The sequence below is a fragment of the Empidonax traillii genome, unplaced genomic scaffold (genome assembly GCF_003031625.1).
Source record: "Empidonax traillii isolate 1590-97213 ecotype Southwest subspecies unplaced genomic scaffold, ASM303162v1 scaffold556:size416722, whole genome shotgun sequence".
NCBI classification, from domain to species: domain Eukaryota; kingdom Metazoa; phylum Chordata; class Aves; order Passeriformes; family Tyrannidae; genus Empidonax; species Empidonax traillii.
In genome coordinates, this window is record NW_020955749.1 from 301,605 (window position 1) to 325,353 (window position 23,749).

General features: G+C 43.3%; 1 protein-coding gene across 1 annotated transcript in view; it reads left to right on the forward strand.

Annotated features, from left to right (window-relative positions):
- Nucleotides 1-1,359: 1,359 nt before the first annotated feature.
- Nucleotides 1,360-23,749, forward strand: part of TSNAX (translin associated factor X) — a 52,860-nt gene continuing 30,470 nt past the window's right edge. The window contains exon 1 of the mRNA XM_027897721.1: nucleotides 1,360-1,674. The gene's annotated coding sequence lies outside the window, so the exon portion shown is untranslated. The remainder of the gene's footprint in view (nucleotides 1,675-23,749) is intronic.

Consider the following 23,749-nt stretch of genomic DNA (forward strand, 5'->3'; position numbering starts at 1 on the left):
AGGTGGAAACAATGCCGAACAGTCTTAGGATGATGTACACGTACCATGATTATTTTGCCCGTACCTGATTTATTGCACATCATATTTTCTCTTTCCTCGTCTTTCAACTTCCAGGCACGTAGTTGTTACTTCTGCCAGTGCCTGATCTTGTATTCAGAAAAGAGAACAGAGAAGCCCTGGGGTGTAGGCAAGGACAGTGTGCCCCTTGGTTTGGGAAGCTTGAGAGTACCTTTACTCATGCATTGCAATATATCCTGCTATTTAATGAGTTACAGTCTCCACTTGTTTTTTCCTGATTACCTAGAAACTATTATCCAGAGCTCAAGAGAGGAACTCATGAACCGTTCCTGAAAAAACGAAGATGTATTTGTTAGAAGACTGGACATTTTATCTTTGGTTGAAGATGCAGTTTTCTTTTCCTTCTTCTCCAGATGCCTGGCACAATTTCTGATATCCCTAAATTCTTCTTATTGAGGCAGTTGTACCAGTAGGAAAGAGACCCTAAGAAAATGAGATTTTAAGGAAGCTTAAAACATTTGCTGCTATGAAAGGAGATACCTGTCTTAGTAATTTAAGAGAGGAAGAAAAAGGTAATAGTGAGTGAGATTTTGGTGTTATTGCTCAATAACACTTAGTGGCTTAATATTTTTTTTTTTTTTTTGGTAAGGCAATTTCTTGAGAAGAATAGGGACAGGCCTCATTTTTTGTTTGTTTTCTGAGTGAACGGTGCTGTCCTCCCTCTTTTCTTGAACAATGAGGATAAAATATTATAGCGTGTGCTTTGATAAAACTGTTAAGATAGTACATCTGTCCTGAAGAGCTCACCTTTTCCGGGGCTGGCTACAGACATGCACATGAGCATTGTGAACCTGAACTCTGAAGAACCACCGCAGTGAGTGGACATAGTACAGTTCAGCACCGTGTTCTCTGTCACTCCTCATTCCTCCTTCTGCCATTATAGTGCCTGTGTGTTCCTGTGCTCCCCTCTGATGCATACCAGGATGCAATGCTGCCAGTGCCCTCCTTAGTGTCTACCCCATCCCAAGGGCTTTGGGATGTCTATTCTTGTGTTTCCATCCTTCCAAAGACACAGGCTTTGTGCCTGAGACTCCATGCTCTTCTGTTTGCCTTCCTCTTATGCCCTGCAATGCTTCTTTGGTTGCAGTGGCTAGATTTAAGACACAGTGTTGAGTTGCTGCCCACCAGAAGGGGTGGTTCTGCTCCCTCCAGAGCCTCGCTCCTTGGCACCACTCTTATCAAGCCCTTTGGTGAGTCATTTCAAGAGAATAGTTTTCTGTTGGATTAACAAGTTGGATTGGCTTTCCAAGTGGTTTGATGTGGTGCAAGAGAGGGTGTGGACCAGCAGGGCCAGGAGTCAGGGAGGGAAAAGCAGGACCACCCAAGTCAGAACGTTAAGCTGACTCAGTCATGTCACGTAACTTCGCTCTTATTTACTTCATATGAGGTAACTTGACCCATTTCTACTTTTTCCCCGAGTGAAAAGAAGCTTTTCATTTTGAAACTGCATTGAGAGAATCAGCAGATCCACAGTACTGGATATTCTGTGTCAAGCCAGGATAATGACTAGCATCAGCTGCCTCTGCTATCTCAGGATGTAAGGAGAGGTGTTCAAGCTACTGATGGTGTGAACCGCATGCCAGGGACTCAGATTTTGTAAGTTTTTGTTTGTTTGTTTTTCTTTTCAGGTTGCAGTAGTTGAAAGGTTCTGGCTGTTGATTAAAATAGTTCTTGATATTTTAGAACTGAAAAAATATGGTATTAAAGATTGTGATGTTGATACACACTCATTATGATGGTGTTCTGTGTCTTCTTCCTATGCTAACAAACACAATCCTCTGTGTAAATACTCTTAGACTTATATCAGAGTAAGATATTTCATCATGTTTTAAAGCACATCCCAAGCATCTTATACCAAGCACAAATATTTACTGAACCAGGAATGCTAGTAGTGGCTATACAGTAATTTATATTCCTATATTATTATGAAAAATTGTCACCTTCCCACTGCATGATCTAAACTGGCACTATTCGATTTATCTCTTTCAATGGGCATTCAGACGACACAATGCTGTTAATGAATCCGCTGAAACATAATGTTGGAATTGTACGATGGAGAGCTTTTACAAAGCAGTACCTAACTATTAGATGCTGGAGAATTAAAATTACCAGGAGTTTGTGCAAGCACACAGCTGAATTTGTGTTATTAACATCTTTGGTTTGGGCTTGAAGAGATAGCATGTGCTACAGAGCTGTAATTAGGGCTGGGTTGTGTCCGAGCCTTGCTATCCTGCTGCATCAGTTTGTCACTGTTAGAATTGCTACCCCTGAACCTGTTCCTTGCTCACCCAGTTAGCTAATTAGTGACCTAGAGATTAGGTGGCATTTATTGGTAGTAGAAGAAACGGCTTTTCGTTTTTATGCAGAAGCAAAAAACAGGTCAACAAGCGATTTGCACATTCTTCACTCACAGTGCAATGGAAAATGATTATGCTTATCTTGTCAGGAGGTGGATTTCACTTTTTTCCGTACTATTTCATTAGACTTATATTTTCTTCCTGGAACTGTTCTCTTTTTTTTGTTTGTTTGTTTTTTAAGGTTTGTTGTGGTGTTTGTTCATTTGTTTGTTTTGGGGGTTGTGTGTGTATGCTCAGACTGTTGGTAATGGTGGGACCATGTTCATGAGTTTTCATTAAAAAGCAGATTCCTAAAAAGGATTCCTCTGATTAGAGCTTCCTCACTGTGTGATGGAGTTTAAACTGGAGGGGATAGGCAGACAATAGACAGAGACTGTCCTCACCTATTTACCAAATGATGCAAATGGTTGTTGAAATTCGTATGGGAGGCAACGCTCCTCCCTTTGTGCAAACACGTCCTCCAATAAAAGCCGTGTGCTGTGGGCAAAAGCAGTCCAGGGCTTGCTGCTTTTCTCTTACCAGTGTGAAAGGCCAAACATGGCTAGCTCATATACACACAGAGACTTGCATCTGTGGATGTGCCCACTCTGTGTATCCAGCCTGACTCCTCCCTTACTTTAGCTACGGTGAGCATTTCTCCACTAGTTTAAGAAATATTCTGTATTTTATTTGTGGCATGAGTAAATGAAATGCTGAATCATATCTTTGTGGAGCAACACTCAGCAGTGCATTTGCTAGTGGAACCTTATTTTTGATTTTAAAACATCGGCCTCAATCTTCTAAGAAAAAACTGCAACACAACACTAAAACACTTCTTCCTCTCCATTATCTCAAAATAGTCTTGAATTGCAGACCTGTGACAAAAAATCAATTGAGAATATGGGTTCATGTTAGAGAATCTGCCCCAAACTTCTGGTTTTGCATTTGTAGTCCAGATGTGGACAAGACATGTCAGGAAGAAAACTTCCTCAGAGGTTTATAAATGCCAATGTATACCATCAAATGCTTGCCTGGTGCACTACATACTATACTGCAAAGGTTTATTGCTTGCTAAATGCGAGGTAAAGCTCCGAAGCAAGGTGCAACCTCATTTCCCTTTGTAAGCCTTCAGAACAGCTAAATGGGAGCTCTTCCAGAAAACTCTCTGGAAACTTTCATCTGGCCTCAGTGCTCTATAAATAGAGGAGGTCTTCATCCCTGAGGAGGTTTTGCAATGTTGTTCTGCGGGGGAGTGCTGAGCTCCGATGGAGGCAGAGAGTTATGGAGCAATGTGGTGGGACCAGGAAAGGGAACAGGATCTCCGTGAATGTGAGATGAGGTCCGAGGACAGCTTGAGAGGAGAAAAATAAAGGTGTAAGGCTCTTCCCAAAAATATGTGTGCAGGGAGAAATTCCCTTAGATGTTGTGCAGAAACTACTGCCAGCGGTGTGGAAAAGGCAGCCACAGTGACTGTCAGCCGCAAATGACAAAGAAAGATACCTGCCTCAGTCCGTCAAGAAACACTCCTGGAGAGGTGATCTTTCACTCTCCACTACCAATGAAGAAATGATTTCACTGGGATAAGTGAAATACATGCTGTAATTATTTAATCGCTCTGATGGACTGTCATGAGTGAGATAATATGTGACAGAGTGATCACAAACATAACTCTGGACTAAGTCCCAAGAGCAAAACACTTGGAATTTTGTTTCTAAAAAGTATGTAAATATAGAATAAAACCATCTGACTGTTGCAGAACCTAGAAGAATCTGTCCTAACACTCTCCATTTTCATTCTTGTACATCCCTTGATTGTGATGGCAGATTGAAAAGCATTGTCTTCCAAAATTTAGCTACTGTGTATTTTCCAAGATTTGGCTACAGTTTAAATGTGTGGGCAGGAAATGTGTTGGAGTCAAGTTTCATGTATTACTTTCAAAAGAAATAACTTTAAAAAATGGGATGGAAAAAGGAAAATTTCACTCTGACTTCTGATAGCTCAGTGTCATGGTAAGATTAACATCTTGTTTACTATACATTTGAAAGAGGAATACTCCACTACTTGTTTGACTACTTTTGGGGTAAAAAATCCTGAAAATATAAAGAAGAGGCTTAACTTTGGCTAAGCACAGTAATTTGGAGTCAACAAGGCTATTGGGAGACAATATTCTGCCTACAGAAAAATGAAAAATGAGAGCAAACCATTTTCCTTCTCACAGACTGCATATTGAACACATTGGTCTATAGATAAGTTATTATTTGACCTCAAAGACCTTTGGTAGGCAATCTTTAAATGTTTTTTATTCCTGCCAGCAGAGTTTCAGAGTTAAGAGAAATTTTTATTTTGTTGATAATAAAAATAATGTAGAAATAATAAAATAACAACACCAAGCCAATGCTCTACAAGGTTATCATTCCTCTGCCTTCCTGAAAGTGTCATCCAGTTGCAATCTCTTTAAAGGTGAGGGAGATGTGTTTTTCGTGCCAAAATAGTACTTACTGCTTTCAGCATGCTAAGGTTTTATGGTAGCAATTTAAAATCAGATCTTAGACAGGAAAAGATGAATGATACAATGTGCTAATTATAAGGTAAATTACAAGGAAAAGAAACCTCACAGAACCAAAACTGATGACAAATCACTTGGTCATGCTTGGTTTCTAAGTAATCGTGACAAAATATACAAGTGGAAGGGGATTTCAAACAGTGGCATGCATTAGCTCTGAAACACTTCCCTTTGCTTTTTTATTCCAGTGAGCACAATCATCCTTGCCTATCCTAGCCCACTTCAACTGAATCGTCTATGAGTCGTCTACTAATTGTCTACTGCAATCTCAAAGGCCAGAGTGGAAAGAGAGTTTTCTTCATGTAAACAAACCTGTTTACACACACAGGATGAGTGGTCACTCCAGTGTTGGTGTAATCCCTCTGAGCCCCTTCATAGACAGTTTAAGGCTGTACTCTTGAAGTGGTGTACACATAGCTGAGATGTGTACAGTGGTTTTCAGAATATTTCATTAATATTTTTTTAAGTATTGAAATGCATTTTTCATAAATTGGTCTTGCTGTATACTGTGTTGCTGTGTGAGTGCCTGAGAAGGAAGGGAGAGGCCAGAACTTGTTTTCAAGTGGTTTATTGACTATTAAACTCTTATAGCCAGATAAAAGCAGCAGCAAATAACCTGTTCTATGTGTTACAACAGTGCACAGTCTCACCTTCCCCCTGCTTGCATCGTATTTCCTATCTAGGTCACTGTGCAGTGCAAAGCTGTTGGTTTACCAGATAATGTTTCCACACATTTCTCCAGACACGGTGATGACAGGCACGTTTTCAGGCTGCTTATGCAAATCACTAGTTTCTTGAGCCCCTTCCTGGCACATATTTTACCTTCCTCCTTGCTGATTTGATACATGGTATGGCTTGCCCAGCCCTATGGATGGCATTTGCTATACTGGCATCTAAACAGCTTTGTAGATAAAGCCATCTTGCCGTCAGCCTGTCAAACATAAATTCCATCACTACCCTGCAACTGCTGTGTAATTAAATGTTCTCCTGCTAGGCATACTCTGGTTTAACGAGTTTTATGAGTCATGGCAGCAAAGGGAAAGGAGAGTCCCCAAAAACAAGAACGGGCACAAACACCCCCTTGATAATTATCTTATTTAGAGAGAATAAGGTTCTTGCTTTTATAGAGAAGTCAACACCAGGTCTCTTCAGATCCCTTGTCAGAGTATCTCACACTGATGCCCAGTAAGGTACCTGGAGAAAGTGATTTTGCAGTTCTGAATTACATAAAATGTGGTAGCGGACGCTTGCAAGGAAGTGGTTTGTCTGCGGCATGTTGGTTTGAGAGTGCTTGAGAAGGAAGGAATGGGTGAGAACTTGCAAATTCTGTGCTCTTATGAACTCAACCCCGAACCCATCTACATCACAGGACATGTATTACATGTATGAGGAGACCATTGCCAGGGCCCAGTAGTCAAGATCTGAGTGTTTAAAGCAGCACCAAAACAATTTCTCCCTAGCTGCAAGCAACTAGGGGCATGAAAATTGCTGTTGTAAGGAGGCAGCTCAGCAGCATCGCTGTCTTGTCCTGCTGAGGCAGAGGAGTGCACTCTGCCTGGCCGGGACCATCTGCACCCCCTGCTTTCACATCCTGCCGTTCTATCAGGGAGGGACTGTGCCCCAGGCAGCATGGGCAGGGCAGTGTGACTCTGCTTGCCCACCGGGGCAGACCGTGCAACCTTCTCCATGACTACCAAGGCAGGGAAGAGGCAGCCAAGGACCATGTGGAAATGAAAAAGTTTTGGTCACATCTGGAGTTCCTCTGACCAGACTTGCCCTCTTGGTATAGCTTGCACTGAACACAACAGGCCAAAGTCAGCTTCTGGGTGCATGGGACTAATCACCAGAGGTGCGTAAGTCAATCTTTAAACTCCAGGTCTGTTGGCTGAAGAGATTACCGCTCACCCAGCACTCAGGCACACACACCCCCCCTGCCAGCTTTCCTTGACCTATTTACTGGCGTTGAACTAAATACAGGCAGACCTTGTGTTTCAGCTGCCTGAGTCAGCGTGGATCACTTTGATTCTTGAGGTCCAAGGGAACACATGCAACTAGTTTTGCTTACAAATGTGAGAGGGTAGTAGTGGTTACGAGGAGAATGGTAACAGCCAGAGTGAGATTCGACTGGGGTACTGACACTTCTACAACAGCTGGAAGAAGACTTGAATCTTCAGCCTGTGTCCATATGGCTGTGTACAGGCTATGACTGCCTAAGCAGGGCTTTGAGAATAGCTGTTCCCTTCCTTCCTCTCCACATGCCACCCCAGGAGGTGCTGCAGCTGCCCCAGCGGCATGCCTGCTCCTCCTGTGGCTGCCCTTGTCCCCTCCCAGGGCTGAGCACTGTGTGCTCATGTGGGGGCTGGCCAAACTGTGCTGAGTCAGCTCGTGTCCAGTGCTTGCAGCAACACACAGACCAAATGACAGGGCTCTGTGCTGTCCCCTGGATGGGACAAGGATCAGCCTCTGCTGTAACCCCTCTGCTTACCTTGTCCTTTCACCTTAAGGTCTTTGTCTATCTGGGTCCTGTTACAAATGCAGAATTAAACTCTTAATACCCCTGATCAGGGATGGAGGGTTAAATCAGATGAAAGATTAGAGTACCTTAGCAGGATATATGCTTATCTAAGGATACTGAGTCTACAACTAAGGTCTGAAATGCACCAGGGAGCTGGCTACACCCTTGGTGGTGCCAAAATTTGCCAGACAGCTGCCTGCGTGAGCTGCTGGTCCCTGTTCATAGACAGATTGCTGCTCTGTGGGTAGCTTGGCAGCTGCCTGCTCAAGGCGAGGACACCAGCCTCATTTGATGGGCATCCTAGCCCACTGGCAAGACAAAGTGGCACATGAAATTCTTTGCAAAAGCCTGCTTGCCCAAGGCACATGTTTGACCTGCAGAAGGCAGCAGGGTTCACACATGGCCTGCTCCTCCAGACACAGACAACTTCTTGCTTCTCCCATTTTCAGTCCTCCGGGCATTTTTTGAGGTAGCCATCACAGCATGTGCTTAAGGTGCGGGCAGAAGAGAGAGGCCTGTGCAAGCAAGAAACATGGTCTGTATATGAAAAGCATGGGAGGTCTGGCATGCAGGACCTTCAGTTTGTACATCCCAGGAAAAATGAAAAAAAACAGTAAATAAAGCTGTCTGCTTGTTTTGGCTCAGGTGACTGGAGATTGAAACTAGGTTGTGTGAATTAGCATAATTTAATTTCCATCACCACCTTTTATAAGCCATAAAGTTCACGCTGTATCTCATATGACTTACAATCTTTATAGGCTTCATTTTTGATCTCTTTTTAAACTGTGATATTTCCATGCTATTTTTAGTTTTGCAGACTGTTTTTGGATATAGGATATGGTCTTTTTTTTTTAGCTAGTCTCACAACCAAAATTGTGCCAGACTCTCCTTCTCTTACACCTTGATTGCTGCAACATCCTTTCTCTGGCTGTGAGATATATAAACATTTGTGTCTGCATACATATTTACAGGGCTGCTGCAAAAGTTGTTATCTTTACTTGCTGTTTTGTCACCCCTTTCCACTGATCTCCTTATCTCAGTTGGAGAAGTACTCAACCCAATTTATGCAAGTCCATTTATACTGTGGCTGATGGTATTACTCTGTACATGCACATGGACTTCTTTGCAGACACACACAGTGGGTGGAGCGACTTTGCTGTGCCCCAGGTTGCAGCAGGAAGGAGTGCACCCCTCAGGTCTCACTGCAAAAGAGCCACAGGCCACTGAATCGCTGGCAGTGGCTGTTTGTTTCCAGCACTACCTTTCCTGGTGTCCCAAGGCCCCGCTGATGTCTCATCAAGGATATGCACCACCCCTGTGATGGGCAGGAAAGTGAGGAGCCCTGGGGAAAGGCAGCTGCAGGGTGCCAGAGTAGATGTATTGCCACCCCCAGAGCAAATTCCTCCTATCAGAAGCCTGATTGCTGTGATCTCCAAGTTGCCTCAAGAAACAGGTTTTTAAGGGGAGCCTCTAGAACGAAGAACTTGACTTTCATTAGTATAATCCATGTTGGGCCACTCAGAAGCAATCTGCAAATTCAGGTACCCCAGAGCCCCTTCTTCCCTGGTAGATCCCACATAGACTCTTCCTCCTTCATCAGCTCTCCTGTTGTTGCTGAGATGTGTGAGTTATCTCTGGGGCTTATTTTAAGGAACAGTATGGAACTGATCTGCAGTTTTTCTTAGGTGTATGCCATACATGTGGAAATTCTGCAAAGCTGTTCTCAACAAGCACAGACTGAGTTTCCCCTAATTTTAAACCATTGAACTCAGCTGCTTGTCTTTGCTTTCAAAGCCTTTCAAGCCTATCTCCATTCTTTCCATGACAAAATACAAGGTGAAATCCCACCTTCAAGGACATGCTCCACGTTGCCCCATACTTAGATTTTATCCCTGCAACTTTGTCCTCTCTATAATGCTGCCTTTCACTTTCAGGAGATGCGCCAGGGAACATCTGCTTCCTGAAAGCTCCTCAGACTATCTGCAGCCATCTGGCAATGGCAAGGCTGCGGGTGTCCAGCTGCCCCTTGGGCTGGCCAGGCAGTGATACTGCAGTGCTACTGCATTTCTAAATGGGGATGACATTAAGTGGTATTCGTGTACTGCTCAATTTCTCTGCATGCTGCAAACGAGATTAACTCAGATTTTAGAAAGGAAAATAGACATATATAGGCTATGAGTTCATGCAGATGTTTATACAGATTTCTTAGGAAATGAGGATCCCAACCCTGATAAAAATAACAAAAGAAAACATTCTAGATTATTTTGGTGAATTCTGGCCTCTTATTGTCACACAGAATTTGCCTTGCAGGCTATTCTAGGGCACAAATCTATTTTTGTCTTAAGATAGTAGTTTCTGTCTTCCCCAACCATATTCTAATATTTTTATTATACAAAACAAAAGATTTTAGACATTTTACCTTGTCTGTGCTAGAAAAGGGTACTGTTTTAACAATGCAGAAGTAATCATATGCACCTATTATGAGGGCAGCATAAAGACATTTCATGATAGAAGAGCAATTCCAAATAAAAACTGGAAGAAATTTAGCAGTGTAAGCCAACTCTCTATCATCCAAAGTAGGGATTTTGCCAGTACAAATGAGTGTGCTTACAAAACATTACAGCTCCTACTGCAATTATTATACTAGGAAAACTAGTAGATCCAGACTGCCTACAAAAACATGACTGCAGCAGCCACCAATATCCAGAGGACTTACTACACCAAAGTCAGTCCAGTTGTAACTCTTGAATTCATTGAAAGTTATTTCAAGAATGACTTTGTCCCACTGGACTAGATTTCCTTTCATAACAGGAGTGTAAAATCACATATTCCAGGAAATATGTAAAAAGTAAAATATTTTTTTATGGTTGGGGAGGGACTATGCAGTGACAATGAATCATTTCTGTATTGTTGCAGGAATTCTGCCACTCCAGTAAGTATACAACCTGCCACCAGCGTGCTGTCCTCCTTACGAGGCTTATGAGATTTTTACAGCTCCTAGTTGCCGCTTTTTGCAGCTAGGCCTCACAGTCAGCACAACAGTTAACCAGAACTTTTTTTAGCTTGATAAATATATCTGTGTGAAGGCATTGTGTGGCGTGTGTGAATCCAAGTGGGGCCGAGGTGCGAGCTGGGCAGCAACGCAGCCCAGGGCTGAGGCAGCCGTGTCCCGGGCAGGAGGAGCTCACTCCCTCCCAGCACGTAAGCAGTGGAAGCTTACAGCACGTAGGGTACAGCCATATAAATCCCTCTCAGCTACATGACTTCCCAGTCCCATAGTTTGGTTTCCATCCAGGGCTCAGGTGGCCTCTTAAGGGGGCATGCCAGGTTACCTGTGAATGGATGGCTTGGGGACATCCTGGGCACCCAGCCCCACACTCAGCCTGGGCACTTCTCCCTTTCTGAGGACTATCCAGGCTCTCCTATCTGCTCTGCTATGTGCTTGCTTTTCTAAGCCTGACAGAGAAATAAAAGTACCATTTTCCCTCCACCAGGAGAAACGAAGCTGTTTCTGGGTATTGAGGCAGCAAGACACGGAATGCTAACGTCAGTCATGTTTGGATGTCACCATTGGCAAACTAAGCAGCTGGAATGGTGGTGGCTTTGCTAGGTATTTTAGCTACAACAGTCCTCGGGAAGTTGGAATGGGAGGGTACAAACTACTGCCTTGCTCCCACCTCTGCTATGTCACCCTCCTGCAATGGTGTTAGGACAGCATACCCAACTCTTAGGACAGCATGCCCACCTCTCCATGATCTTCTGCCAGCTCCCTGTAACAGTTTGACCATTTCCATGTCCTCTTGAGTGTAAGCCAGTTCCAATTCTGGTCTTTTTTCCTTCATGTGGCAAAAGTCATCTTTCCCACTTCAGCTGGGGAGCCCAGAGAAATGTCTTTGGCTGGTCAGACCCAACCAGGTGCCCTAAAATGCACCATTCCCTGGGTCCGCTCTACCAAGTACCACACAAGGGACTGGCATGTTTTGGTACCTTCATTTATGATTAACACTGATCCGTTTTACTTTATATTGCAGCAGCCTAGGGAAGTGCCTACAGTCAGCGACTGGACGTCACCTTAGAGAACAGTAACAAATTAAAACTAATTTAATTCAGGCCTTTGCACTTGTTGGTCAGAAGTTTTGCTTGCAGCTGAGTGATGCTCAGACACCATAGGTGATATGGCCAACCCATGCAGTTTCACATGGTTTTAGCTTTGAGTCTCATTGCTGTTTCATCCTAGGTTTGCAATGCTGTTCCATTGCCAGGGTGTGTGTAGCTCCGCAGGACCAATGGCAAGGAGAGCCCATTTCCCAGGCTGGCTTCTGGCAGGTGTTTCACTTGTGGTCAGCTCAGACCATTAGTTGGCTCTGAATGTGACTCAGAGTGTGTCCCTCACTGCACTGGGCAGTGCGTAGGCATGTGCATTTGGGCAAAAACATGTGTAAACTACTGCCATTCCTATGTGGAAGTGACCCTGCTCAAGCACCACGGGCTGGGTCACCTGAGGTGTTTTACCTCCATGAAGAATCATGCCTTGGGCTTCTTTTCACCCACCTGCTTGGGTGAAGGAGAGTTTGTTTTAACGTGTAAGGTTGAAAACTTCAGTGGTTTAGGAGTTGCTTCACATGCAGCTCAGCTGTCACAGCTCAGTAGCAGCTGCCTCCAGTGGAAGGGGAGAGTGGAAAGTGAAGCACAGACACCCTGCAGCTGTAGGACTCTACCTGTGTGGCTATGCTTTTGCCTGCTTTTGTAAAACAGTGCCGAGTTTATGTATTTCAGTATCTACCCTATGCACGTGTTACTGATTTGTTAAAAGCCTGGTGGTTATTCCCCTTCATCTGTTGCACCCAACTACTGTTAATCCTAATTTGGTATTTGGAAAAATCTTGTCACCCAAATTACATTAGCAGAAGGTGAAAGTAAACAAGAAGGAAACAAGGACAACGGCATATATTCCGTACTGTAAATTACTTGTTCTTTTCCTGTGGAACAACTGTGGATGTTTTTCTTATTAAACAAAAAAAAAAAAAAAAAAAAAAAAAAAAAAAAAAAAAAAAAAAAAAAAAAAAAAAAAAAAAAAAAAAAAAAAAAAAAAAAAAAAAAAAAAAAAAAAAAAAAAAAAAAAAAAAAAAAAGAAAAGAAAAAAAAGAAGAAGGAAAAAACCCCCAATCAACCCCCAAACCTCTGCTGGCTAACTACCAGCTTCAGCTGCACCAGCCATATCCAACTGTACGCACGTAGCTGAGTGATGCCCTTCCAGAGCAGGGCACATTCCAGTGACTTGGCTCTTTGGGATTAACTGTCCCTTTCATCAAGTTGGCTTGAACTGTTGCTGTTGATCATGCAATGCAAAATCTTCCTGAGAAAGACTCTCACGCTATTGATTACAAAAGATAGCCATTTTGACAACCGTAACATAAAATACAAACCCTCAGAGTTGTGGGCAGTTGCTGCCATAGATAGGAACTGTGTTATTGATCACAGTCAGATATGAAAATATGCACCCTTTGCACTACTTGACGTTGAATATCTGGTGTAGCAAGATGAAAGTTACCACTTGTGCCAACTGGGGGAAAGAGCTCTGCCAGAGTGTGGGAGGACGTAATTTATCTAACATCCTACCTAACACTAGCGGCTGAGAGCAACAAGCAGGAGGAGAATTACGACACTTCTGCTTGTGAAACATCATGTCTGAGAAGCAGAAGGGTGCAGATTTATCCCCACCTCATTTTAGGTGTCTAAATGAAGCATCTAAGTCAGGAGCACAGTTGTGCCAGGCACTTCTTCAGAGAAAGAGGTGGTTAAGATTTTAGGAGGGATTAATTGCTTTCTGCAGGCACCTCCCTCTCTCTCGACCACAGAACACTAAAGAGAGCTATGCTCCTCACCTCCTTACTGGCTGTGTTGAGGGAACAGGATGGCAGAAATGCTGCCTGAAGGGAAGATACTGGCAGTTGTTTGGGGCCACTCTTAGGGAAGGGAAGGGAAGGGAGAAATTCTAAGTGATTGTCTCAGGGCTTCTGCTGCGGGGGGACAGCCACAGTCAGCAGTAGTCACCATGTACAGCAGATCTGTTATCTCCTGCCCAGAGCTGTGCTCCAGAGGAAGGTTGTACTGGTATAGTTCCCATGAGATAAGAACCTCCTGTGATGCCAACCTCTAAGCTATCCTGATTTACACCAGGATGAAAGTATCCCCCAGAGGTTTTACACTATTGAAAGGTCAGCCAGACTGGGACATCAGGGCAAACATATAAAGGAGTGGGTGAAATAGCAACTCTTCTCTCTATGAGCTGGAGCTCTGTTCTAAAGATAGACTCCTGAACTATTTATTGGGACAATTGTCTGTCCCTTTTGCAAAGGAACAGGTTTATCTCCAAATGCTATCACCATTGGAATAGGTATTGGACAGTTTTGAGGAGCCTTGGGCTCAGGCCAGGATTTCACAGTGCTAACAGAGAATTTAAAACTCAGCCCTGTCCCAAATCCCCTCCCTTCCACAAGTTTGTTCACAGTGTGTTCCCTAGTAATGCTTTCTATGAAAACTGGACATATCCACTTCCCAAAATCCAGGGGACTCCTGGGTGCCAGCAGTTCTTACATTCATGTGAGCTGCACTAGTGGACAACTTCAGCGAACTTCTTTGATGACAACATGTGCAAAGGAAAAGTCACCTTTAACCTTCCCAGCCGATACTGCTTTCCTGGGATACCAGGGACACCCTGAAGCTACCCACTCTTTCCTTTCTGACCACAGAAAGCCCCTGCCAGCATGAAGAGAGAGCAGAGAGAGGCTGGCTTCAAGAAGTATTTGGAGAAGTTCCAGTTATTGCAAGACCAGTACAACGCTTAAAAAAAAAATGCAGGTATTTCAGTAAACCTGGCATGGCCAGCAATGACAAAGTGACAAAGGGCATTTTCCTGGTGGTCAGCCTCGAGCTTGGGAAGGAGGGTCATGTCAGAGCAGTGGAGGTGAAAGTCTGCGTCACTATGAATGTATGTAGAAAGCCAGTCCCCAAGAGATAATCAATGGTTTGGGAGGTCTGAGATGCTCCAGATGTATTGGCACAATTGACAGAGCTTACAGTCCTGTTGGCTGACCCACACTCTCACCTGTTCCTTCCAAGAAGAAGGCTTTGCAGTTCAAAATACAAAAGAGCACTTTTGTGTTGTTATGCACCTGACTGTCCGCTGTAGTCATAAAAACATACTGTTTTTAAAATAGTAGGGTCCAGAAAAGACAATGTTAAACCTTTCAAAATACACATTTCTTTCCCCTAGTGAGAAAGGTGGCAGGCTCTATGGATGTGCAGTCATAACATGGACAATCAACAATTGCTTGGTACTTCCCCTTCCTCCTCTCCCCGGGAGCCTGTGTGCACCTTCCTCACTACTGCACTGGCACGTGTGTTTTGGACAGACCTAGTGCTTGCTCAGGTAGGTCCCCACCGACACTTGTGCTTCCACAGCCAAGAGCTCGGCATGCTGGATTGCTGGCACAGGGGCAGTGAGCAGTGAAGGGGCAGGGGCAGAAATGCTGCACGGGGGCTCAGCAACGTACCCACCAAAGAGCCGGCTTATTTCCTGTTGCCTTGGCGGAGGAAGCAGCTGGACTGGAGAAATGAGCTGTTTTAACTGCTGCCTAAGATTAAAATGAATAATGCCTCTGCAAAATTGGCAGGTGGAGAAATAGAAGAGGATTTTGTATTTTCCACCACTGTGAGAAAAAGGAGCAACCTTCCTTGAGGGCTGGGACACAGAGGTTCAAAGATTTGCCTCCCAGTTTGTGCAACTGGTGAGACACCTGCTTGTGTAAGACCAGAGTTCAGGAACACCTTCCTGGGACACCAGCAGAAGCTGCTGTGAGAACAGGAGCAGGGTCAGAGATGGGAATTGATCCCTTGGAGCACTGAGCCTCGCCTGGGACACTGCAGGCAGCCATGTGGTAGAGGTTCTTTGGAAACTAAAGAGATCTCATCAAAAAGCAGCAACATTTGCTGCTGTCTTCCTCTGTGGGAAGCTTTTTTGGTCATGCCTCTGGTAATTAGCAACTTTCCTCCTAATTTCAGGACTTGGTCTGTTAATGGCCAGTTTGCAATCAAATATTTTTGAATCAGATTGCCCTTCAAGTTTGTCTTTTTCTGTCCTGTCCCCCCATGGTGTTTGTGGAGATAAAACATAAGCTCTCTCATCCTTTGCTTTGCTTTGCAGAAGTTTTTCCAGTGTCTTACAGGACAGGCTGTTTATTCTCTGTAATTTTCCTGGACATGTCTTTACAGCACCTGTTCCAGTTTGAGTGCTTTCTGAAAATAGATCTAACTGGAATTGTATACAATATTCTAGATTAAGTTTCTCCAGTGCCTTTTTCACAATGCTATTAGCACCATTTACACCTCTTTTCTGTCTGATTTTTACTACACCATTTAGCTCCATCTGTATAATTTAATCTCTGAATGATCTCTGTTATATCCATAACTTTTTGCGTACCAGCAACACCCTCCAGCTGTCCATTGTTGACAGATTTCATCACATATCAGTCATGTTTCACAACAACCCTGGGGTTTTTTAGTATCTAAACTGTCAGTAAAAATATTGAAAATCCTAAGACTAGTCTCTGTGGAACCCCCTCATCCCAGCATTCTTCCCTTAAGGCAGTTCCTCACTGCTTTGTTTGCCTTCTAATCTCCATCTTCTCCAGTTTGCTTTTTAATCGCCTAAGTTATGTCACTGAACCAAATGCTTTACTGGAGTCCAATAGGTGAGATCTACCATGTTTCTTCTACCAAAGACACTGAGTTAATCACATCTAAAAAACCATAATTGCTTAGTTTGGCATGATGTGGTTTTGAAAGACCCATCTTGCATCTTATCCTATTTCCCAGATACTCATTACATACAGTTTGTAGTTAGTCATTCCTCTGAATTTTTTCTCTAAAGCTCTTGATATGCAGTTGGCAGATAATCTGGTGAGGACCTGTTCCATACACTTTCTCATAAATCAGATGTGGGATTTTTGTGTGACAGATCTAAATAATACTCTATGCCTACTTGTGCTTTCATAGCTTTTAACATGGTCTATTTTTAACTCTTAGCTTACCAGTCAGGTGAGTGCTTGCTCATGAAGGTGTAGGCAGATTCACTGACCTTATTCAGGTCTGTAAAGCTTTATGTGTTTTCATGTATTTTATGCTTTAGTTCTCAGGTTGTGCACTGTGCCTTCAGGCTCTTGAGAGAATGGGTTGTAAAATTTGTAAAGAGCTGCTTGGCTGACTGTGGAATATAAAATTAGTGTTTGAAAAGGGAGAGCAAAACAGGCAGGGTATATGAAGTGTTTCTCCTTGGAGTCACTCAAGTTTTTTGACAGCTGCAGTGTTGCAGGAGCAACTCAATGTCATGGGAACACAGGAATTTGTTTTCATCGGAGAGTTGCTTTCCCTGCCAAGCTGGCAGCAGCTATAGGTGAAGCCTTAACAGGGAAACACTTTCATACTGCCTGTGCTCGGAGGAAACTTCTCCAACAGTGACTAAGTGACAGAATAGTCACCTTCATGTGACCTTCACCTTCTGATCCCTTTCCATCTCCTCCCTGCCCTTACTGTGTTTTTGTTTTCTAGTTTACTGAACGCTTGTAATTTCATAGCTACAGTAATGTTCTTTATAGTGATCTTCACAAGTTCTCCAAATACCTCTTATTTATTCTCTAATTACCAAGATGCTGGATGACAGTGAACACATCAATGCTTGAGGATTTGCACATTGCAAGGGCAGAACTCACAAGGTGAGAAAAACAAGTATTGTGTAACGCTCAGATTTCCAGCTCAGCAAAGATAAGGCTTCCTTCAATCCTCAAGCTGTTTCCTACAACCATCCTGAGGATCATCCCCACAACCTGCTCTGAGTTATGGGGTATTCTGGAGGAAGTTAACTTCTGTCTTTGATCCTGCATCACGCTTCTGTCAGTTATGAGCCCAGCATCTAGTGAGCTCTCTACCAGTAGGTGATCCACTGTGTTTTATCCACACAGGGAGGGGAGGGAGATTCCTTGAGGTTAAGCATGTAACTTAACAATCCTAATGGGACACAGACCAAGATAAGAGCTAGAGGGGATGCTGATGGCCAGCCCAGTGATAGTGTTTGCACTTATGCAAGTGTTGGAGGGTGTGTTCCCTAGACATGTGAGGAAACAGCAAAGAAAATACCTATTTGAAAGGGTGAAGGGGAGGTCGGTGAGATGAACACTGCAATTATTTGCTAGTATGGACCCCCTAAAAGTTCTTTCTACACAGTTCAATCCAGGCACTAATAAGCTGGAAAAGATAGCCACTGCCCTGTGGATTTAGAAATACACTGGAAGACTCTCTGCTTTTGGAATTCCATTTTGAAATTACTGCAAACTGACTAAAATTTCTCTGTCATGGGTATTTATGGGATGGTCAAAGCACAGTCATTCATGTCTTGAAGTGTGCTGTCTACTTGTACTTGAGATACTGCTGTCACACATCTAGTCTAATCCACTTCTCACACTGCCAGGTACATAAGGCAGATGTCTGTCATCACCAACCAGTTTTTTCCCAGACCAGTCCCTGTTAAAGTTGCTGGCTTGCGATGTTGCTGCTTTAGTCATAGCTGTGTTTCCTTGTGTTCCTCACTGTCTCTTCTTTCCTCTTCATGTTGAAATAGGGCTTGTTGAAGGACCTGGTTATCTGGCACTCTCAAAACATGGCCAAGGTCAATCTGTTTTCTCCACTGTACTGTTTGTACAGCTGTGGGTAATCACGCAGGCTCTGAAATCTCCGCATTCCTTTGGCTCTCTGACTGCTTTATGATCACTGTCCCCCCGCAGGCATCTGCACTGAAAGCACTTTGATTTCTGGGGAATGGACATGTTCTTCCAAAACTTCAACTTGTACAGGTGTATGTGAAATGTATATTTAATAACAGTGGCTCAAGAGCTTACAGGGAAGTTTACTCTTGATGCTGATGACTTCCACATGGGATATACTTGTCATGGAAACAAAGAAATTATTCCACCCATTTTGATATCATATTCTTAGACCAGTGAGTAAAGATGTGCATGTTATGTATAGATATCCTCAAAAGACCCATGCTCCAAGCTTATCCTATGTTGCGCGTTACACTTACATAGCCCATGGTAAATTTAGAAACCATTAACAGAGGCATATAACGTTTAAAAGGAATTTGGATTAATGTTTCAGTTATTACAGTTTTCTAAACAAGTATTCATTCTCTGGGATTTGTTGGAATAAATAGATTTTCCTGGAGGATAGAAAATAAAAACTTCATGCTGACTTTTTAAATGTGAGGTTATAAATGCATATCAAACCTTTATTAGTTCACTCTCTGGGACCTTTGCACTGTCACAGAACTATAAAATGGTCAGTCTGTAATGAGCACAGTTCTACTATGATTTCAGTTTTCCAGGGCAGAGCTGATCATAGAGCACAGCAGTCAGGAAGAGCAGGGCCTGAATTTCAGAGGCACCTGCTCAAGTAACAGACTATGTCCAAGTCACAGCACTGGAAGTTTCAGTGAGGAGGTTTTCAGTCCTCAGCACCTTCAAGGTCATCATCCATTACCTCAAATTACATTATTAGACTAATACTCTTGACAAAGTCATGTCCAGCTCATTTTGAATGGGAAAAGGTCTGTAATACTACTATACTTCATCTACTTGTCTTTAATTCTTTGTTTTGATGCATCTCTGTATAGGGGCTGCATGAGGACCCTCCCCTGAGACCCAGCTGGTCTCCGACCAAGATTCTGGTTTCTGTGCCTGGAGCAACAAAGATTACCTTTCTGCAGAGTATGAGAAGACTCATAAACCCCCTGTAGCACAGGGGCAGCAGATAAAGCCTATTAGTGCAATGCCAAGACCTTGTTCCTAGAACACTCCAGGTACACAAAGGCAGAACTAACTCTGTAATAGCATTTAAATAACAAGGTGAAACCTGTAAGTACTGGTCGTTGTGACCCTGTGGAGCAGAAGAAACTTGGATGAAAAACGCCCCTACATGTGGGAGGGTAAAAGCTATGTAGGAAGGTTGATGGAGGACCACCAACACAATTTGAAGCAAAGGCTTCTTCACTACAAATCTGTAACTGGTACCTCCTGCTCTTGACTCCTCACATAATATGGTTAGCTTAACTACTGCCAATTCAAAAGGCAAATGGCCATTCTCTGTGACCTAGTTGGTCATGTATCAGTCCCCTTTCCCTTCCTCATCAGGCCTGGAAGGTCCTGTGCACCGGACAGAACTCTTCTCCCTATCCCTATCAGCCTCAAGGTTCCTGGGCACCAGACTGATTTCTCCCCTCCTTACCAGCCCTCAAGGTCCCAGGCATCCAGCCAGCCAGGTTGTGATAACACCATCACAGAACAGGCAAGTGTGGCAGAACACAGATCACAGTTACAACATCTAAGTGGGTCTTGGACCAACAACTTCTGCTGGAAAGCAAAACCCATTATCTCCCAGTGGCCAGGGGCACCTCTACTATCATCTGTTTCCTCCAACATTTGAGTGAGTGACTCATATTCTTATATATGTTTTTATTCTATATTATGATTATCATGGATACTGCAAGCGAACAATTAAGACTGACCCATTCTGCAGAGGGTCTAGGTGATTAGGAATGATGCCTCAGAGATTTCTGGGTTTTTTTAACTTTTGTAGATTTTAGAAGTAGATGTGTAGTGAATGTAGATTTTAATGTAGCTGTATTATATCCCTTACTCTGTAGCATAATGTTTACACATACCCAACCCTACTATCCCATTCCATATCAATCTCTCTAAAATTCCGTTAGCTTTTTTAGTCTTCTTTTCAAGGTAGAATTGCAGAAAAACACCCAAAGGCCTGGACTAGAAGATATCACACAGATACAGCGACCTTCAAGCCCAGAACTCTGGAGGAACTCCAAGGACTGTATGTGCTTTGAAGAAGATGAGGATGAGGAAGAAGGGGTCCCAAAGGGGAGTGTCGAGGGGCAGAACAGGGCAGAACCAGGGGTGGACAGATCTGGGATTGATGGACCTTATTATAAAATCATAGAGCCACTGTCTGAGTTTGTGCATGGTATGTATTCTTCTAGGCCTACGGACTCTAATTAGAGGACCTGCTCTTCTACACTAAATTGGCCTGGAGTCTTTTCCTCTGCAGTCTGTTAGGCAACAGTAACCAGAAGCTAACCTTTGATACAAACTTCATGCTGTGCTACTCAGAAAATGGTGCTATGCTGATTCTGATTATAAAGATCCTGTTCTGGTCGCAAAATTTTATGCTATGCTGATCATAAACTTCTGTTTAAAAAAATAAAGCTTTAGTTGCAACTACAACTTAGTGCCATCATCATTGTACCCAGGTTGGCCAGTTGGCCGCTCCAATTAGCAGACCCATAATGATCCCCATAATGTTGGGTGACAACACACCTTTTACAGAAAATCTCTTCTGGCCCAGCTGGGACTAAATCACATACAAAGAAGCCCCATACAAATACCTGCTACTAGGTATTTGTATGTAGCTAGCTACATACAAACAGATGTAGCTATTTTTTCAGCAAAGGAACCAGATTTGTTCTGGTTTGAATATATCAAATAGCTCATTCTCCAGTCTAATAAAAAGCAACAGGTGGCTCTTCAGCTCTGCATTGTGATAGGGGTCTGCTAATTGGAGTGGCCAACTGGCCAACCACAGAGAAAACAGAGTCTGACAAAGTCACAGAAGGTCCCTGAGACCAGCAGTACCAGCAAAATCTATGCTCAGAGGGGACTTGTTAATCTCCTTTTCCCCCCTACAATCAGCGCAGCCTCCCCACATGCACCAGCCACTAACGTTAGTGCTGCAGAAGCCAGAAGGCTTTGCAATGTAGCAAAGCATTGTAGGAGGGATGGGTTTGTTTCTTTATCTTGCAGAACAAGGGGAGCTTCTTGTTGGGGTTTGGAGTCTGTCGCTGGGAGTGGTTAATATGAGCTGCGCACGATAGCTTATGCAAAGAAGGTTCCCCTAACCTGTCATTTCTTGTGTGGGTGTGTTTTGCCCTAAAGCAACCTTAACTGCTTTTTTAACAGAACTTTTTGGTGGGAATTGTTAGGAAAGCATTTCTCGAACTACCTGAGTCTTGCTGTGTTTTTTTGGCCCTACCTATACCGCAGCATAAAATATTCTGCACATTGGGAATTCTCAAGACTTGATAGTCATCTCAATGGCACCCAATTTAAAGAGAATTATTCCTGATTTACATTGGCATGAATAAGGGTTTTCCATATATAATGTAATATTTTGCCTCTCTCAGATGAAGACACAAAGACCATTCTCAGACTCTTTCTTACAGAGGGTTAACTGCAGATGAATCAGATTAGTTCTTTTGCCAAGAGCCATTACCTCCAAACTGCAGCACTGGAGAGGACCAAGAGAGTGAAGGAGGATATGCATTTGGCACTGCAGGGGTCCAGGGGGTACTGAGTGCTGTAGGAACCAAAGAGCACCTGAGACTCCCCAAGGTTCATATGGTTCAGATGAGAGATTTACATGTGCATTAAAAAAAAAAAAAAAAAAAAAAAAAGGCAAGTTGGCAGGCAAGTTCTGCTGTTACATGATAGGATTTACCGTTTTTGATGAGAGCCACACCTTCAGGCTCCCTCACTTTTCTGACTCCCATAGCTGAAGGAAATGTTTTAGGCGTTTTTTTGTTTGCAGTTCATACTCTACCAGCATCTTTTCCAAAACTACAAGACACTATAACTTTAGACCTTTTCTCTGTCCTACCACTATGGCAGAAAAGCCCAGTGTTTAATAGAACAAGCCAGTCTGGAGCAGCTAGAAATACAAAGGATCATATCATTTCAGTTAGAATTTGCAAGGGGCTCAGACACAGAGAGGGGTACGGGAGAGATGAAGGAGAAAGGTTAATCTCTGCAGTTCAGTTCTATTGCATTAGGGGTGTTGGTGTGATGTAAAATAAAGATATTCTCACCTTGAATTTCTCCAAAGCAATTCTTTCATGTGGTTGCCTCAGTAGAACTAAATCTTTATGAAATAGGCAGCACACCCACCCAGACATAAGCCAGGCACTAACTGTTCATGTTTAAAAACAAACATTCCCCATGGGTACATTATTCATAGCCAGTCATTTGCCAGTTTTCCCTTGGAAGATATAAACTAAACATTAGGAATAAAGGCAATGCATAGTTTGGTTCCTTTATTTTTTTCCGAACTGGATGTTGCAGCAAACCTGTAAGTTCTCTCTGTCCTCTTTTCCAGTGGCTTATTTACAAGTCAGCTAATTCCACAGTGCATTCCCAAAGTCTTACTGCTGATCCACTCAAAGGTTGCACCATGGTGTATTAGCATTTGGATCCTGCCACTTTTAAGATTCCAATCCCAAATTCGACCAGCAGAAAAATATTCACAGCTTTCAAACATTATTCCAGGAAAAAAGGAAATCATCCTCCCGATCCCTCCTGCCACTACTATGGGCATCTCTGTTGCCTGAGAAACATAACAGGTTGTTGTTATAACAACTAGAGACCAGCTGACCTCTCTCTTCCTTTCGTCAGCCAGCTGCAAAACTCCTCGGTCATATAACAGTCTCAAATTGAACATCTGACCCCAGTTTATGCAATTCCCCTGTGACCATTTCGTAAGCTTTTTGTCACTTCACTTCACTCCACTCAATTGTTTGTTGAAAGCACTCTCAGTTACACTGGCTAATGTGAACGTTTTGGTCTGATAGAGAGCCCTGTGGCTAAGCCCTACATCTCCAAGGCAACCTCACAACCTTGCTCTAAGAGTACGTCATGTCATGAGATAAAATGAAAACCAAAAGGATAAGCAGAGATAATTCCAGCTCTAACTATCCATAGTGCTACTGCTTTAGCAGAAACTTCAGGAGACATTCCCAGGCTGGTTATTTAAACATGGGAGGGCACCATAAAGATCACATTTGTCTCCAAAGCTATACAGGTCATACAGGGGAATGAAGAGCATCCTGTGACGCTGCCAGGGAACCCAGGGATCTTAAACAGTTTGCACAGAGTTATATTGAAACGACTGAGGGCAGAAAGTTATGGTGATTTCATGTGTCTGACAAATCACTTGGGTGTTACCTCTGTTCAGCTCCATTACCTGAAGCTGTAGGTGTTGAAGCAGCTTCACTAGTGGGGTCCTTGAGTTGGACCCAGCACCACTCCTCTGTCTGCACTTCACCAAGTTCAGCTGAGTCAGTGTTAGACTTGGGCTTTTCCA